We start from the raw sequence: 10,635 nt of genomic DNA, 5'->3' as shown, positions 1-10,635 counted from the left end.
TATGGGATGGGGGCTGTAGTAAGAAGAATGGGTCAAGATTGAGTGAAAAACCTGGCTGGGTCCTACCCATCCATAGATGTTTCCACATCCGTTCACAAGGTCTTTGCTCCTTCACCCACACATGAGCATGCAGTGCTGCCAGTCCCTGGCAGAAAAAGCTCTCCCAACATCAGCTTCCTGAGATCCTTTGGATGGGGGATGCTAAGGAAGAAGAAGAGTTGGTTTTTATATGCCGACTTTCTCTGCCACTTAAGGGAGAATCAAACTGGCGGCTTACAATCACCTTCCCTTCCCCTCCCCACAACAGACACCCTGGGAGGTAGGTGAGGCGGAGAGAGAATGACTTGCCCAAGGTCACCCAGCTGGCTTCGTGTGTAGGAGTGGGGAAACAAATCCAGTTCACCAGATTAGCCTCCGCCACTCATGTGGAGGAGTGGGGAATCAAACCCGGTTCTCCAGATCAGACTCCACCGCTCCAAACCACTTTCTTAACCACTACACCGCCATTCTTAACCACTACACCACACAGGATTGAAGCAGAGACCTTCATCATGCAAAACATGTGTTTCAGGGATATGTATTAGTTTCAGGAGTGCTGTGAATTTGACCACGGTTGAGTTCAACAGTTGCACTTGATACGTTTCAAGGTGCTGATCAGATATGAGCCCAAACAGCTGTGAAAAGCCAATTATGCTGTACAGCATTGTTAGGAAGGAATACAGCAAAGTGGCCTGCCGAACAGCTGAAAACAGATTGATGAACAGTCTGATCATCAAAAAATTGGCTCCCTGTGTACAACCAGCGAAGAGGACATGAGGTTAACTGGCGGGTGTCTGAGCTTTCCTTGTTAACTGCAAACTGATGAGAAATGGAACCAATTGCCCATCCATTACGTTCATTAGGGCAATAGAAATAAATGGGACTGTATGCAGGTGAATGAATGTTATTAATTCCCCTATGTTTTGCCCTTAATTGCCTATGAAATTAAGACCAGCTTTCCTGATGTCAGGCAGGGAATATCCCTTGGATGAGGACTATAGTCCACAAAAATGCCAGCTAAATTGGACAGAATATAAAGACGTTCCAGAACATAAATGTTTCCCATTGAAACAAAAACTACTATAAAGAAAAAAAAACAAATATATTAAAAATGAATGAAGTTTTGAAATGTTGATAGCTACAAAAACGAAACAAAGATAATTTGTGCAGCCCTAATGTTCTTCCCTTAAGTGTAAGGATGTGTCACTGGCAACCAAGATCAGGTTAATTCATACCATCGTATTCCCTATTACTATGTGTGGGTGTGAAAGCTGGACAATGAAGAAAGCTGATAGGAAGTAAGTAGATTCCTTTGAAATGTGGTGTCGGAGGAGAGTGTTACAGAAACCATGGACTGCCAAAAATAAATAAATAAATGGGTTACAGATCAAATCAAGCCTGAACTGATCCTAGAAGCTTAAATGACTAAACTGAAACTGTCGTACTTTGGTCACATTATGAGAAGACGAGTCACTGGAAAAGACAATCATGCTAGGAAAAGTTGAAGGCAGCAGAAAAAGAGGAAGACCCAACAAGAGATGGATTGACGCTATAAAGGAAGCCGCAGCCTTCAATTTGCAAGATCTGAGCAAAGTTGTTAAGGATAGGATGTTTTGGAGGACATTGATTCATAGGGTCACCATGAGTCGGAAGCGACTTGACAGCACTTAACACACACACTCACACGATGTTCTTCCCTAGAGGCACCTGGTTGGCCACTCTGTGAACAGACTGTGGGACTTGATGGGCCTTGGTCTGACCCAGCAGGGCTTATGTTCTTATGTTTCTTGTTTTAACTCCATTTCACCTAAGGTTCTCAGACTCGGCCAGGCAACTGGTGAGAGAGATGAGGACATGGCAGCATGACGTCGCTTATGTCGCTACATCACTTCCAGGTACAACCCAGATGTTACAAAGGGTAGCTCTAAATCGTAGAGTTTGTGGCAATTCCAAGAGCTACCCTTTGATGTAGCGATGTTAGTAGGCTTCCCAATTGCCCGGTTATAGCTTCTGCTGCCAGCCGACTCTCCACAATTTAATAACTCATTGAGTAAAAAAGTACCTCCTTTTGTCAGTTCTGATTTCATCACCCAACAACTTCATTGGTTGCCTAGATGGGTCCAGGTAGGGCTTCTGCCCAACAAGACTTCTGATTGACTATCGGAGATTTGATTGGCTGTGCAGATTTTTAAAAATGGTGTATTTGCAGCAGCTGCCACCACAGGACAAGAATCTACTGTTACTGAAGTTAAGCTGTGGCATTCATTTTGTGGTTGGCTCTGTGTCTGGCGGAAGCCATTTTGTGGCAGCCATTTTGTTGTTGCGGCCACCATACCATGACAGAATTCCAAATGTGCCTGCAGGCTCGAAAAGATTGGGGACCCCTGCATCAGACCACAGAGATTTTATACCTCTGAAGGTCTCCTTCAGTGTTCAGTGAAGGTCTCCTTCCATTACCACTCAAGTCAAGTTTATTAATACGGTCGACTGACCAATCATGTGCCAACACATCAACATTTCCAGACACAATAGTTTTGCACCGCAGAATCGCAGCCTGCCCGTACATATACCGTATTTTTCACTCCATAAGACGCACTTTTTTCCTCCTCAAAAGTGAGGTAAAATGTCTGTGTGTCTTATGGAGCGAATGTGCGCACAGAGCTGGCTGGGCGCGCTGGAATGACGCGAGCCGGCTCAGTGCGGCCCGTTCCAGCGCACCTAGCCGGCTCTGTGCGCCCCACCCGCCCACCAGCTGGCCGTCGGGGCGGGGAAAGCCGGCTCACATCGTTCCAGCACGCCCAGCCGGTTTCCCTGCCCCGATGGCCAGCTGGCAGGCAGGCGGGGCGCACAGAGCCGGCTGGGAGCGCTGGAACGACGCGAGCCGGTTCTGTGTGCCCCGCCCGCCTTCCAGCTGGCCATCGGGGCAGGGAACACCGGCTCGCGCCGTCCCGACGTGCACGCGCCCAGCTGGCATTCGCTCCATAAGACAAGTTTTTAGAGGAGGAAAACAAGATTTTTCTTGCTTCCCTCCTCTAAAAACTAGGTGCGTCTTATGGAGCGGTGTGTCCTATGGAGCAAAAAATACGGTAAAGGTGTAAGGTCAATAAAAGCAACCCCTGATTAAAATTATCACATTAAAATGGATAAAACTGTAAAATATTCTAACAATCATTCTCTAATAAAGCTCCATGTATTTTAATAGCAACGGCACAGAACTTGGCAGTTTGGAGCTTAAGCTGAGGATCTTCTCCTAATAGGAGCTTCTTTGCCAAAAAGCTCAACTGACTCTTCAGGGAATTTACCAAGCAGAGGGGAAATAAGCTTTGATCTAACTTGGTAGAATGTGGTAGAATGGGCACCATATCAGTGCATGTTCGATGATTTCAATGTCCCCTGTTCCACATGGGCATAACCTTTCTGATCTAGGGATCTTCTTATATTTCCCTTCTAAAACAGCCGATGGTAGGGCCTGGCATCTGGCAAGGGTAAAGGCCTTCCTATAATTAATAGACTCAAGATGATAATAAGCTGCAGGTGAGACCACGTTATCTAGATTTATCAGTTACTAGGAAAAAATGGTGATTTTCCAAGGTCTGTCTGGCATTCAATGTCTTCCACCCATTCCCACTCTCACTTTCTGACAAACAGGCCTTCTCGGTGGCAAAACCTTCTGCGTAACAAGCACAGAAAGCAGAGAGCTCATTTATTCACTCAGGTGTATCAGTCATAGCAGGTGGTTAGCTCTAGGAAAACGACTCACAATAAGGCTTATTCTCCAGACAGGAACACAGGCCAGGTAGTGTGGAATGACAGAGAATCAGAGCATCGCTTGGCTCACTCTTCCCCTCCCAGCCAGAACTTGTCTGCACATTATGGACAAAAACAAGGCTAAAATGAACAGAATGATGCAGGTTAGGGTCACCATACGTTAAGGAGGAAGAAGAGTTGGTTTTTATACCCCGCTTTTTTCTACCTTTGTGTGTGTGTGGGCGAAAACGCATGGTCGCTTTATCCTCCTTTAATCCCTGTTTTAGGATCGAACGCACATTAAGTGAAACGCATGCGTTCGATCCAGGCTGAATCCTGGCTGAAACGGATTAAAGGAGGATAAAGCGACCATGCGTTTTCGCCCTGTGTGTGTGTGTGTGTGTGTGTGTTAAGTGCCGTCAAGTCGCTTCCGACTTATGGCGACCCTATGAATGAAAGTCCTCCAAAATGTCCTATGTTTGACAGCCTTGCTCAGATCTTGCAAATTGAAGGCTGTGGCTTCCTTTATTGAGTCAATCCATCTCTTGTTGGGTCTTCCTCTTTTCCTGCTGTGTGTGTGTGTGTGTGTGTGTGTGTGTGTGTGTGTGTGTGTGTGTGTGTGTAAAGGGCCGTCAAGTCGCTTCCGACTTATGGCGATCCTATGAATGAAAGTCCTCAAAAATTTCCTGTCTTTGACAGCCTTGCTCAGATCTTGCAAATTGAAGGCTGTGGCTTCCTTTATTGAGTCAATCCATCTCCTGTTGGGTCTTCCTCTTTTCCTGCTGCCCTCCACTTTTCCTAGCACGACTGTCTTTTCTACCTTTAAAGAGTCTCAAAGTGGTTTACAATCTCCCTCCGTTCCCCTCTCCACAACAGACACCTTGTGAGGTAGGTGGGGCAGAGAGAGTTCTGAGAGAACCGTGACTGGCCCAAGGTCACCCAGCAGGCTTCATGTGGAGGAGTGGGGAATCGAACCCAGTTCTCCGGATTAGAGTCCGCTGCTCATGTGGAGAAGTGGGGAATAAAACCTGGTTCTCCATGCTAAAGTTCACCGCTTTTAACCACTACGACATGGAGAACTCCTCTACCTTTAGATATACCCACACTGAGAAAGTTTATCATGGATAGTAGCTGCCTGTGTATTTTGCCCTATCCAACTTTGAAGTCTGCATTACATTTTAACCATGTACCCTTGTCCTGATTCCTCATCAGTAGCCTTGTATGCCCAGAAGGCAGCCAGCTTCTTACTTTGTCTAATTCTGCTCCTAATAAAGTCTAACCTGCTTCAGAGCCATTGCCTGATGGGTTTTGCTTGAAGGACGCTAAGGACAAACACCTGAGTCTGACAGATACAGACTAACAAAAAAGCCCTTCTTGGAATCCTGTCGGGCAGGCACTTTCCACATGATCAGAGACCTCTTATCCTAAACTTTTGCACTGTGTTGCTATCCACAGATTCACTGTTATGGTAGAATTGCCATCCTCCAGGTGGTTCCTGGAGGTCTCCTGGGATTACAACTGGTCTCCAGACTATAAAGGTCACTTCCCCTGGAAAAAAATGGCTGCTTTGGAGAGAGGACTCTATGGCATTATATCCTGCCAAGGTCGCCTCTTCAGGCACTCCCCCCCCCCCAAATCTCCAGGAATTTCCCCACACCGAATTGGCAACCTTATGCTGCAGGGCTGGGGAAAGCATTGCACATGAAGATAAAACCAAGCAGGAGAGCTGAGAAATTGTTATTTGTCCCAAGGGGACAGCAGATATTCTGCTGGGCTAAATTTAACATCTGAACATTTGAGGCAGGGTTCTTTTATTCTTGCATTGTTTGTTGTATGTATGATGATGTTTGTTTTGCAGTATTTTTTAACTTTGCCATCTTGTGGTGGGGGTAATGGCATTGTTTGTAGTAAGCATTACATTATTATTTTTATTGCATTGCTTTCTTATTCTGCAATCTGCCTTAAATTGAGGACTATAAATAAAAGTAAATGAATGAATGAATAAATGTAAGTCTCCCTAAACAGGTACTCCCCTGGGCCCTTTCAGGTCGTGAAAATGGTGGGGAGGGAGGCACAAATGGGGTACAATGCCATCGATTCCACCCTCCAAAGCAGGTCCCTGTTGTCTGTAAATTAGTTGTAATTCTGGAGGATCCCCAGATCCCACCTGGAGGCTGGCATCCCTACCCCAGGTGCACAGAAGTTAGCTGGATGTCTTGGAGGAGTTGAACAGCCAGCACATGGAAGTACTTTGCTGAAAGGTCATGATTTTAAGAGTCTTAGGGAAAAAATGGTTTGGAAAAATACCCACAGAGCTTCAACAGTTTCATGAAACCCATAAAAGTGGCTCCTTCCACTTTTTTTATTTAAAAAATGTTATATAACAGGGGTACAGAAGGAAAACAGGGAATGGAAAAAATGAACATCAAACGTATGGTAACAGAAAAACTAACGATAATAATTCTAACGCAGAACAGGCAGATAACATTACCATTATTTTTCACCGCTTGGGCTGACTATATAAGTAACATATAAAGAGAATAATCACCATCTATGTCTGGTTGGTGTGTATACACGTCTAATGATTATCTGTAAATAAAAATAAAATTACATTGTAATCTGACATCTCATCTTCCACTTTCTCGCTATTAACCATGAGACTCGACATACTTATAAAATAGTTTCCAATGTCTCATAATACCCACAAAGTAATACTCAAAAGACGCATTGCTATAATCAGCGGCTCCTTCTACTTGAAAAACCCTTGCCTGCATGCTCAGTATCAGTCCCATGGCGATGAGATGGTGTGCATGCTCATGCAGTTTAAAAAGGCCATTAAACGAACATAACTGGCTACGCTGTGCGTTAACCTTGGCTTTAAAAACAATCAAAGAATTAAAAGACTTGTTAAAAGCCTGTTCCTATGCACTAATGCACACGAGAAGACCTTGTAAAGTGTCGTACTCTGTATTAATGCACACACTAGTGCATATTGACTCCTTTTTTAAATAAATGCCACTGCTGTGTGCCCTAGTGCACATTAACCTTGCAATCCAAAACACTGTTAGAGCCTTCTAAGTCCACATGTCAATGTTTACAGTGTAAACATGCTTAGGACTGCAGGGTAAGTCTTAAAATCCTGTTGCTGGATTTTTCTTTGATCCTAACTCCCTAAAATCTGTTGTGCCCTTTCCTTTCCCTAGGTTTAACAGCCATTGGCTATTTGTCTGCCATTTCACACTTTGAAAAGAAGGGGAAATGAAGATTAATTTTTTTCTTGACATTATAAAAAGAAAAGTTGCCCCGTCTCTCCCACAATTCACGGATCTACTTGGTAGCAGATAACACAGTATCTGCTTTTCAGAAAGTGTCACGAGCTATTTTATCCAGGGAGTGATATATTTATTTCATGCAATGTTATTTTGTGAACATGCTAAAATGATGTGGGCTATTTTGTGCCTTTTTAGTGGTGGTGGAAAGCACTGTAAAGTCACAGCTGATTTATGGCGACCCTGAAGGGTTTTCAAGGTAAGAGATGAACATAGGTGGTTTGCCATTGCCTGCTTCTGAGTAGCAACCCTGGACATTCCTGGTGGTCTCCCATCCATATACTAAACAGGATTGACCCTACTTAGCTTCTGAGATCTGATGAGATTGGACTATCCTGGGCTGTTAGCACACACACCCTTGACCTAAAATGCAGGGAAAGTTCTTTAACAGTTATAAAAAAAAATATTCACCAAACTTGAGAGCCAGTGTGGTGTAGTGGTTAAGAGTGGTGGTTTGGGGAGGTGGACTCTGATCTGGAGAACCGGGTTTGATTCCCCACTCCTCCATGTGAGCGGCGGAGGCTAATCTGGTGAACTGGATTTGTTTCCCCACTCCTACACATGAAGCCAGCTGGGTGACCTTGGACTAGTCACAGTTCTATTCAGAGCTCTCTCAGCCCCACCTACCTCACAGGGTGTCTGCTGAGGGGAAATGAAGGGGATTGTAAGCCTGATTCTTCCTTAAGTGGTAGAGAAAGTCAGCAAATAAAAATCAACTCTTCTTCTCCTTGGCACACACAAACCCATTTGACCCAGTATTCTTCACAGCCACTACATTATGACCGTGAAAACATTTCTGGGATACCCCCCTGTGTCCTTGAACAGACGGACAGGAAGAAACATCCCAAGTCCCCTGTTCTAGGTGGACGTCCAGGCTGGCACGTATTGCGCCAGTACAAAGCGCAACCGCATCTGCACAGACACAGTCAGGATTTTACTGTGCTGTTGCCAGAACATGAGCCCCGTTGCTCCTCCTTCGGTTGCTTCCAGAATTATCTAGAGAAGAGGCGACGCTGTTTCAAAAAACACACAGAGAGAAGGCTCCGGAGTGCTCCGCTGAGAGTTTAACTGGAGCTCCAATTGGCATTGGATGGAGGTTTTGGAAACTGCCTACCTGGCTTAGTTATCCAACGCTGTCACAGAAAGGGTGAGGAGATCCAGCAGAAGAACAGGCTATGCCTTTGATAACAATGCAGGAGGGGATTTCAATAGATGTGTGCCAAAGGACTGAATAAAACACCACCTGTTCTACTCAACTACCAAAGGGCAGCAGAGCTTAGCCTGTGTTGGTTTGCTCATCAGAGCAGTACGGACCAATGCAATTTGTTTAATATTGTGGCAGCTCATCCTTCCACATCTGGATTATGCTCATTTCTGAGGGTTAATATGGGAGAGCTCACTGCTTGAGGCAGACAGGGGCTTGGACCCTGCAATGCGCAAGCAGAAACATAAACGGGCTTGGCGCACTTCTGGTGGGAGATCCTGTACAGCACCTAGCACTTTCCTTGCTATATATTATAAAAGGTAAAGGTCCCCTGTGCAAGCACCGGGTCATTCCTGACCCATGGGGTGACGTCACATCCCGACGTTTCCAAGGCAGACTTTGTTTGCGGGGTGGTTTGCCAGTGCCTTCCCCAGTCATCTTCCCTTTACCCCCAGCAAGCTGGGTACTCATTTTAACGACCTCGGAAGGATGGAAGGCTGAGTCAACCTTGAGCCGGCGACCTGAAACTGAGGTTTTTGGGGTGGAGCCTGAGGAGGGCAGGGTTTGGGGAGGGGAGGGACTTCAATGCCATAGAGTCCAACTGTCAAAGCGGCCATTTTCTCCAGGTAAACTGAAGAAACTCCAGGTAGACGTCTGGGTAAAGTTAAATCACACCCACTGAATGAATTGCATTTTGGAACCCTCAGAGGTAGAAAAAGAATACTTCAAGCTTGGGCAAATTGTATGTATACATTTTATTCATGGATTATGCATTTCTATAAGTACTTGGTTAGATATAAGAGCAATGTAAAGATGATATTTTATTCTTTGTAGCACGTGGTCACTGTGGCAATCTGCCATAAATGTGAGGCTCTCACCATTAGGGCGGTGTCCCTACTAAGAAGTCTTTGGACTCTCACGGTGATTGATTCAACATTAATCTAACTCAACAACAACTAAAGAGCTGAAGAAGGCTTCAACGAAACGCACCCATGATCTAGAGGGCACGTTCTCTCCCTCCTTGGCATTCTTCTGATTAATTCAGCCTACATTGTATATTACAGGACTGTTCTTCCTGTTTGGGATTGTGGTGAACGTACACTGGATGGAATGAATATGAATGAATTTTGTAAATATAATATGAGCAAAAATTAGTAGTAAATTAGTAGTTTCGTTTAAATGTTTATGGTGTTAATAAACATTTTCAGGATACGTTTAATTTGTTATTGAGGTGAAGTGTTGCTACACAAGTACCTGGAGGTTGGCGACCCCAATCCCTATAGAAGGGTGCACTCTTGAAAAGAAAATTCTTTACCTCAGAAGTAAAATGTGGACAGAATTTTTATCTCATTTTTGGTTCAAAGCGACAGGGGCAGCCGCTCAAACAGATTGGTGGGGCAGGTGGTGTTAGCCCACCCTGCCTCTTCTCTGTGCGCAACGGGGGAGCAGACCTCAGCCTGGCACCTGCCTGTGTTCCCTGCCCTCCTCCACAAGCCAGTGTGTGTGCGAATATTTGTGCTTCTGCTCCTTCTATGACATGTCGGCAGTGAGGGTGGCGAGCCATGTTTTTTTCCCTCCTGTGGGGGTGACAGTTGGCATCATTCGGTTTGTGTTTTCCCTGCACCCGATCAGTACGTGGGCAGGATTTGGGTGGCTGCATTTAAATCCATATCACAGGAGGCAACAAGCTTCTCTGTTTATTTGTAATGCCCCAACGCTCTGTGTGGGAGGGAGAAGGCTCGAGTTTTCGTGGACTTCATTATGTTATTTAGTCCGTGCTCAACTGGAGATCAGTTGTAAAGGTAAAGGTCCCCTGTGCAAGCACCGGGTCATTCCTGACCCATGGGGTGATGTCACATCCCGACGTTTACTAGGCAGACTTTGTTTACGGGGTGGTTTGTCAGTGCCTTCCCCAATCGTCTTCCCTTTACCCCCAGCCAGCTGGGTACTCATTTTACCGACCTCGGAAGGATGGAAGGCTGAGTCGACCTTGTGCCGGCTACCTGGAACCAACTTCCATCGGGATCGAACTCAGGTCATGAGCAGAGCTTGGACTGCAGCACTGCAGCTTACCACTCTGCCCCACGGGGCAGTTGTAATAGAGGGAAATCTCCAGCCAGTACCTGGAGGTTGGCAACCCTATTGATCCAGCAGCACTCTTCTTACATTGTTATGATCACTTAGTATGACCCAGCTGTTCTACTCCTTCTGTATACCAAATCTCAACAGGGTACTATTTTTTCAAGCTTCCCGTAGTGGTTGTAGTAGAAGGCAGCATTGCATGCTTTTACTCCAAACTCTAAATTTCAGTCAAGG

Source organism: Euleptes europaea, chromosome 18, assembly GCF_029931775.1.
Source record: "Euleptes europaea isolate rEulEur1 chromosome 18, rEulEur1.hap1, whole genome shotgun sequence".
Taxonomy (NCBI): domain Eukaryota; kingdom Metazoa; phylum Chordata; class Lepidosauria; order Squamata; family Sphaerodactylidae; genus Euleptes; species Euleptes europaea.
This window is presented reverse-complemented; position numbering follows the sequence as displayed.